General features: G+C 46.1%; 2 long non-coding RNA genes and 1 pseudogene across 9 annotated transcripts in view; 1 reads left to right on the plus strand and 2 right to left on the minus strand.

Annotated features, from left to right (window-relative positions):
* Positions 1-1,679: 1,679 nt before the first annotated feature.
* LOC139024720 (uncharacterized) lies at positions 1,680-2,535 on the plus strand. Of its 7 annotated transcripts, none has more exons than XR_011476049.1 (6): positions 1,680-1,722; positions 1,789-1,873; positions 2,020-2,073; positions 2,126-2,140; positions 2,254-2,373; positions 2,515-2,535. It is a non-coding gene; the product is annotated as an uncharacterized lncRNA (long non-coding RNA). The 7 variants fall into 7 exon arrangements; XR_011476050.1 differs by lacking the exon at positions 2,515-2,535 and adding an exon at positions 2,488-2,500; XR_011476051.1 differs by lacking the exon at positions 2,126-2,140 and having other exon boundaries at positions 2,020-2,114.
* A 238-nt stretch (positions 2,536-2,773) lies between these two features.
* Positions 2,774-6,338, minus strand: LOC112072066 (BTB/POZ domain-containing protein KCTD6 pseudogene; annotated as a pseudogene).
* Positions 6,339-6,363: 25 nt separating this feature from the next.
* Positions 6,364-8,230, minus strand: part of LOC139024721 (uncharacterized) — a 26,560-nt gene continuing 24,693 nt past the window's right edge. For both annotated transcript variants that reach the window (XR_011476057.1, XR_011476056.1), the window contains exon 3: positions 6,364-6,380. This is a non-coding gene — a long non-coding RNA (uncharacterized lncRNA). The remainder of the gene's footprint in view (positions 6,381-8,230) is intronic.

The raw sequence follows: 8,230 nt of genomic DNA on the forward strand, positions 1-8,230 counted from the left end.
TCATTGGATATGCTAAGTGGGTGGGCAGAAAGATGTTCAGTAATATACTGAACAAAAATATGCACGAAACAATTTGACTGATTTACAGTTCATATCAGGAAATCAGTCAACTGAAATAAAAAATGTAGGCCCTGATCTATGGATTTCACATGACTGGGCAGGGGTGCAGCCATGGGTTGGCCTGGGAGGGCATAGGTCTACCCACTTGGGAACAAGGCCCAGTCAATCAGAATTAGTTTTTCCCCACGAAAGGGCTTTATTACAGGCAGAAATTGTTTCAGCTGTCTGGGTGGCTGGTCTCAGACGATCCTGCATGTGAAGAAGCCAGATGTGGAGGTCCTGGGCTGGTCCGCGGTTGTAAGGCCGGTTGGACGTACTGCCAACTTCTCTAAAACGATGGAGGCAGCTTATGGCAAAGAAATTAACATTCAATTCTCTGGCAACAGCTCTGGTGGACATTCCTGCTGTCAGCATACCAATTGCACAAACAGTTGATCATGTAAAACACTTACAATATAAAATAATGGTACAGGATTTAGAAACGTATCTTGTCTGCTAAATGAACAAGCATAATAGCATGGAGCATAGCCAGATAACATAGTAGGCCAACTCATATTCTGTTCTTCTGAAATACATTTTCTTCATATAGTGTTTCTTTAGACCTAAAATAAATGAGTTTATTGTGATGGTGTTTAATCAGGTGATTTATTATCCTTTTAAATGTAGATGATCCAAACGTGCATCAGCTTGAATGGAGGCCTGGAGAAAATCAACATGTTTATGTCAATTACCGTGAAACCGGCAGTCTTTTGCTTGACAATAACCAGCTGACAGAATATCATGACTGCCACAGCCCTGGCCAGACGCACCGGTTTGTGTCAAAAACGGCAATGCTGCCTGGTTTTTCATGCTCAAGTTTCAAGAATGGTCCTCCACCCAAAGGACATCCAGTCAACTTGACACAACTGTGGGAAGCATTGGAGGCAACATGGGCCAGCATCCCTGTGGAACGCTCCACACCTTGTAGAGTCCATGACCCGACAAATTGAGGCTGTTCTGAGGGTAAAGGGGGGTGTAAACGCAACACAGTATTTCTTAAGTGATCAACTTCAATTTATAAAGGCAGGTACCAAATCGTGGACTCAATCCAAGGCGCGTTATAGCGCAACGCACTTTTAAAAAGCAATTTGCATTTGAGCAGCCATGCGGAGCGTTGAAAGCGTTCAGTGAACGTCGGTGAATATGCCTTTAAAAAGGGTGTGTAGTGACCTACGCTATAATGCGTCTTGGATTTAAAACCGACCAAAACTTTGAAAACATTGTTTAGTTAAATAAAAGGAGGGTGGAAGATTTCACAACGTCCTGTTTGTACCCCATCATTTCACAGCGTGTTGTTTGTACCCCATCATTTCACAGCGTGCTGTTTGTACCCCATCATTTCACAACGTGCTGTTTGTACCCCATCATTTCACAGCGTGCTGTTTGTACCATCATTTCCAGGTGCCGTGTACCCCATCATTCATAATTTCACCTGCCCTTCGAGGACCGTCTTCAAATCAATAACACAGAAACTGATGTTGAATCAAGTCAAACCCAAAGTAATACGGCAAACTTCCACGATCAAAACCTCAACAGCAACATGAATAATAACATTCAGGTTACAGCCAGGGTGATTATGACAGGGTCAGAACCAGGGTGATTATGACCAGGGTTACAGCCAGGGTGATTATGACAGGGTTGATTATGACCAGGGTTACATCCAGGGTGATTATGACAGGTTTTAAACAGGGTGATTATGACTAGGGTTAGAACAAGGGTGATTATGACCAGGGTTACAGCCAGGGTGATTATGACCAGGGTTGATTATGACAGGGTTGATTATGACCAGGGTTAGAACCAGGTGATTATGACAGGGTTACAGCCAGGGTGATTAGAAGGGTGATTATGACTAGGGTTAGAACAGGGTGATTATGAACATGGTTAAAGCCGGGTGATTATGACAGGGTTGATTATGACCAGGGTTACAGCCAGGGTGATTATGACAGGGTTGATTATGACCAGGGTTACAGCAGGGTGATTATGACCAGGGCTACGGCCAGGGTGATTATGACAGGGTTACAGTCAGGGTGATTATGACAAGGTTACAGCAGGTTGATTATGACAGGGTGATTATGACCATGGGGTGATTATGACAGGGTTCAGCCAGGGTTGATTATGAACAGGGTGATTATGACCAGGGGTGATTATGACCAGGGTTACAGCCAGGTTGATTATGACCAGGGTGATTATGACCAGGGGTGATTATGACCAGGGTTGATTATGACCAGATTGATTATGACCAGGGGTGATTATGCCCAGGGTGATATGACCAGGGTGATTATGACATGGGGTGGGTTAAGCAGGGTGATATGACCAGGTTAAGCGGGTATTATGACCAGGGTTACAGCCAGGGTGATTATGACGGACACAGGTTAAACATTCAACCAGGGGTGATTATGACAGGGTTACAACCAGGGGTGATTATGACCAGGGTTAACAGCCAAGTTGATTATGACCAGGGTTACAGCCAAGGTTGAATTTGACCAGGCTTACAGCCAGGGGATGATTATGACCAGGGTTACAGCCAGGGTGATTATGTACCAGGGTTATAGCCAGGGGTGATTATGGACAGGGTTTACAACCAGGGGTGATTATGACCAGGGTTTACAACCAGGGGTGATTATGACAGGGTTACAACCAGGGGTGGTTTATGACCAGGGTTAAACCAGGGGTGATTATGACCAGGGTTACAACCAGGGGTGATTATGACCAGGTTTACAACCAGGGGTGATTATGACCAGGTTTACAGCCAGGGGTGATTATGACCAGGGTTACAGCCAGGGGTGATTATGACCAGGGTTACAGCCAGGGGTGATTATGACCAGGTTTACAGCCAGGGTTACAACCAGGGTTGATTATGACCAGGCTGATAGTAAGTACTAGGAGTTGATTTCCACTCAGCAATAAATTAACCCCAAATCATCCTGGTCAGTCGTCGACCTTGCGAGCCAGCAGGGCAGAAAGTCCAGTGGTGTTCCACTGTGTTCTCGTTGGCCCTCTCACTCATCTGGTGGACCCTGGTGTTCCTGAAGCCCTGTTTGGTGATATAGTCCAACAGGTGCACTCTCAGAGACACCTCCTGGTGATAGTCACACGGACCAAAAGGTGAAGGACACCTGGAAGTCACTGGAATCAATCATGTGTTTGATCCACTTGGTGAAGCTGTTAAGACACCCTCTCCAGTAGCGAGTGGACTTTGGTGGTGATGGTGAGCTGGGTGATGATGACGGCAACAAGGTTGGAGTACATGGACAGCTTCCTGGTTGACGAGAGCTTCCTGGTTGACGAGAGCTTCCTGGTTGACGAGAGCTCCAGCACCTCCTCAAAATGTGTCCAGGGGGTAGAGGGGTTTAGTGTCGGTGAGAGACTGCATCAACGGCTCGATCTGGTAGAAGTATGCCTCTGAAGAAGAAGAAGGATATTACTTTAAAATGTCAAGACAAAGACACTGAAATGTTTATTTATTTTATCTTAACACCCACGAGAAACACACTAAGAGGATAATCCCCTGCTGGCTCAGATTTGAACCGGCAACCCACCGCTCTAACCCCTAGGCTACCTGCTGGTTACTAGCCCACCGCTCTAACCACTAGGCTACCTGCTGGTTACTGGTCCAACACTCTAACCCATAGGCTACCTGCTGGTTACTGGTCCAACACTCTAACCACTAGGCTACCTGCTGGTTACTGGTCCAACACTCTAACCCATAGGCTACCTGCTGGTTACTAGCCCACCGCTCCAACCCCTAGGCTACCTGCTGGTTACTGGTCCACCACTCTAACCACTAGGCTACCTGCTGGTTACTAGACCACCGCTCAACCACTAGGCTAACCTGCTGTTACTGGCCAACTCTAACCACTAGGCTACCTGCTGGTTACTGGTCAACACTAACCACTAGGCTACCTGCTGGTTACTGGCCCACCGCTCCAACCCTAGGCTACCTGCTGGTTACTATAACGCTCTAACCACTAGGCTACCTGCTGGTTACTAGCCCAACCGTCTAACCACTAGGCTACTGCTGGTTACTGGCCAACACTCTAACCACTAGGCTACCTGCTGGTTACTGGTCAACACTCTAACACTAGGCTACTGCTGGTTACTGTCCAACATCTAACCCTAGGCTACCTGCTTGTACTGCCCACGCTCTAACCACTAGGCTACCTGCTGGTTACTAGCCCACCACTCTAACCCCTAGGCTACCTGCTGGTTACTGTCCACGCTCTAACCCACTAGGCTACCTGCTGGTTACTAGCCCCACTCTAACCACTAGGCTACCTGCTGGTTACTGTCAACACTCTAACCACTAGGCTACCTGCTGGTTACTAGCCCACCTGCTCACCCCTAGGCTACCTGCTGGTTACTAGCCCACCGCTCTAACCACTAGGCTACCTGCTGGTTACTAGCCAACCGCTCAACCCTAGGCTACCTGCTGGTTACTGGTCCACACTCTAACCACTAGGCTACCTGCTGGTTACTAGCCACGCTCTAACCACTAGGCTACCTGCTGGTTACTGGTCCAACACTCTAACCACTAGGCTACCTGCTGGTTACTAGCCCACCGCTCTAACCACTAGGCTACCTGCTGGTTACTGGTCCAACACTCTAACCACTAGGCTACCTGCTGTGTACTAGCCAACCGCTCTAACCACTAGGCTACCTGCTGGTTACTAGTCCCACCACTCTAACCACTAGGCTACCTGCTGGTTACTGCGTCACCGCTCTAACCACTAGGCTACCTGCTGGTTACTGTCCAACACTCTAACCACTAGGCTACCTGCTGGTTACTAGCCACCGCTCTAACCACTAGGCTACCTGCTGGTTACTGGTCCAACCACTAACCACTAGCTACCTGCTGGTTACTAGTCCAACCGCTCTAACCACTAGGCTACCTGCTGGTTACTAGCCCACCGCTCTAACCACTAGGCTACCTGCTGGTTACTAGTCCAACGCTCTAACCACTAGGCTACCTGCTGGTTACTGCCCACCGCTCTAACCCCTAGGCTACCTGCTGGTTACTAGCCCAACACTCCAGCCCCTAGGCTACCTGCTGGTTACTGGTCCAACACTCTAACCCCTAGGCTATCTGCTGGTTACTAGCCCACCGCTCTAACCCCTAGGCTACCTGCTGGTTACTAGCCCAACACTCCAACCCCTAGGCTACCTGCTGGTTACTGGTCCAACACTCTAACCCCTAGGCTACCTGCTGGTTACTAGTCCAGGAGGACTAGTTGAGGACGTAGCGGAAGAGGGGCCCATCTCTATCAAAGTAGTTAGTGTCCCTGTCAAATCAAAGACTGTCATATTCCCATATCATGCAGACATACAGGTGTGTACAGTGCATTCAGAAAGTATTCAGACCCCTTGACTTTTTCCACATTTTGTTACGTTACAGCCTTATTATAAAATGGATTAAATCCTTTTCCCCCCTCATCAATCATGCTGTGGGGAGGTTTTTTCAGCGGCAGGTTCTGGGAGACTAGTCAGGATCGTGGGAAAGATACACGGAACAAAGTACAGAGAGATCCTTGATGAAAAGCACTCTGGAGCAGGTTAAGACTGAGGAGAAAGTTCACCTTTCAACAGGTCAACGACCCTAAGCACACAGCCAAGACAACGCAGGAGTGGCTTCGGGACAAGTCTCTGAATGTCCATGAGTGGCCCAGCCAGAGTCCGAACTTAAACCCGATCTAACATCTCTGGAGAGACCTGAAAATTGCTGTCCAGCGACGCTCCCCATCCAACCTGACAGAGCTTGAGAGGATCTGCAGAGAAGAATGAGAGAAACTCCCCAAATACAGGTGTGCCAAGCTTGTAGCGTCATACCCAAGAAGACTTGAGGCTGTAATCGCTGCCAAAGGTGCTTCAACAAAGTACTGAGTAAAGGGTCTGAAAACTTATCCAAATGTGATATCAGTTATTTATTTTTTATACATTTGCACAATTTTCTAAAAAACTAAAACAGTTTTTGCTTTGTCATTATGGGGTATTGTGTGTAGATTAATGCAGGGGGAAAAACGATTTCATCCATTTTAGAATAAGGCTGTAACGTAACAAAAATGTGGAACATTTTCCAAATGCACTGTATACCTACAAAACTGTGACAAAGTACCTGAGCGTTGCGTGAGGTGGGGAAGTCTCCGTGGAACATGGACCCCTAGCATGGAGTCAGGGTAGCGCTGCAGGGTGGCCTGGGACGTGGTCAGACAGCCACCCACGTTGAGGGTCACCGGGTCAGTCATCTAGAGACAGACACAAAACACATTNGTCACCGGGTCAGTCATCTAGAGACAGACACAAAACACATTACAGTGCCTACAGAAAGCATCCATGGACTTAATCCACATTTGTGTCACAGCCGGAATACTGAACACTATTATTAAATTACACTTTGGATGGTGTATCAATACACCCAGTCAATATGAATATACAGGCGTTCTAACTCAATTGCCGGAGAGGAAGGAAACCGCTCAGGGATTTTACCATGAGGCCAATGGTGACTTTAAATCAGGTACAGAGTTTAATGGCTGTGATAGGAGAAAACTGAGGATGGATCAACAACATTGTAGTTACTCCACAATACTAACCTACTTGACAGAGTGAAAAGCAGGAAGCCTGTACAGAATAAAAATATTCCAAAACATGCATTCTGTTTGAAACAAGGCACTAAAGTAATACTGCAAAAAATGTGGCAAAGCAATTACCTTTTTTGTCCCGAATACAAAGTGTTATGTTTGGGGTAAATCCAATACAACACATTACTGAGCCGCACTCTCCATATTTTAAAGCATAGTGGTGGCTGCATCTTGTTATGGGTATGCTTGTAATCGTTAAGGAGTGGGGAGTTTTTCAGGATAAAAAATAAACTGAATGGAGCTAAGCACAGGAACAATCCTAGAGGAAGACCTGGTTCAGTCTGCTTTCTACCTGACACTGGGAGATTAATTCACCATTCAGCAAGACAATAATTTAAACCACAAGGCCAAATCTACACTGGAGTTACTTACCAAGAAGAAAGTGAATGTTTCTGAGTGGCCGAGTTACAGTTTGGACTTAAATCTAGTTGAAAATCTATGGCAAGACCTGAAAATTGTTGTCTAGCATTAATCAACAACATATTTGACAGAGCTTGAAGAATTTTTAAAAACAATAAATGAGCAAATGTACAATCTATGTGTGGAAAGCTCTTACAGACTTACCAGCAAAACAGCAGTAACTGCAGCTTTTTCTACAAAGTATTGGCTCAGGGGTGTGAATTGAAATGAGACATTTCTGTAATTCATTTTCAATACATGTTTTCATTTCATCATTATGAGTTATTGTTTGTTGATGGGTGAGAAAAAGAATACATTTTTTATTCAGGCTGTAACAACAAAATGTGGAATAAGTCAAGGGGTGTGAATACTTTCTGAAGGCTCTGTAAAGACAGCCATCTACAGGAGACAGAAAGAGAAACAAACTGGCAGTGTAAATCCTTTGTCAAATGTCTAGTCTGGCCCAAGGCCCGTTTGTGCTGTCGCGTCTGGCCCAAGGCCTGTTTGTGCTGTCGCGTCTGGCCCAAGGCCTGTTTGTGCTGTCTCGTCTGTCCCAAGGCCCTTCATCACAACATATTTGACAAGCCCTTGCAAGAATATTTTTAAACAAATCAATAAACTCGAGCAAATGTTACAACTCTATGTGTGGAAATCTCTTACAGACTTACCAGCAAACAGCCAGTAACTGCAGCTTTTCTACAAAGTATCTGCTTATTGAAATGAGACATGTTCTAACAATCAATATGTTATTTTCATCATTATAGTTTATATTTATTTGATTTTGTTGTGATGGTGAGAAAGAATACATTTTTTATTCAGGCTGTACAACAATGTGGAATAAGTCCAGGGGTGTGAATACTTCTGAAGGCTCTGTAAAGACAGCCATCTACGGAGACAGAAAGAGAAACAAACTGGCAGTGTAAATCCTTGTCAAATGTCTAGTCTGGCCCAAGGCCGTTGTGCTGTGCGTCTGGCCAAGCCTGTTTGTGCTGTCGCGTCTGCCAAGTGGTTTGTTGTCTGTCCGTCGTCCAAGGCCCGTTTGTGTGTCTCGTCTGTCCAAGCCTTGTTGTGCTGTCTCGTCTGTCCAGCCTGTTTTTGCG

This window comes from Salvelinus sp. IW2-2015, unplaced genomic scaffold (genome assembly GCF_002910315.2).
Source record: "Salvelinus sp. IW2-2015 unplaced genomic scaffold, ASM291031v2 Un_scaffold1814, whole genome shotgun sequence".
NCBI classification, from domain to species: Eukaryota; Metazoa; Chordata; class Actinopteri; order Salmoniformes; family Salmonidae; genus Salvelinus; species Salvelinus sp. IW2-2015.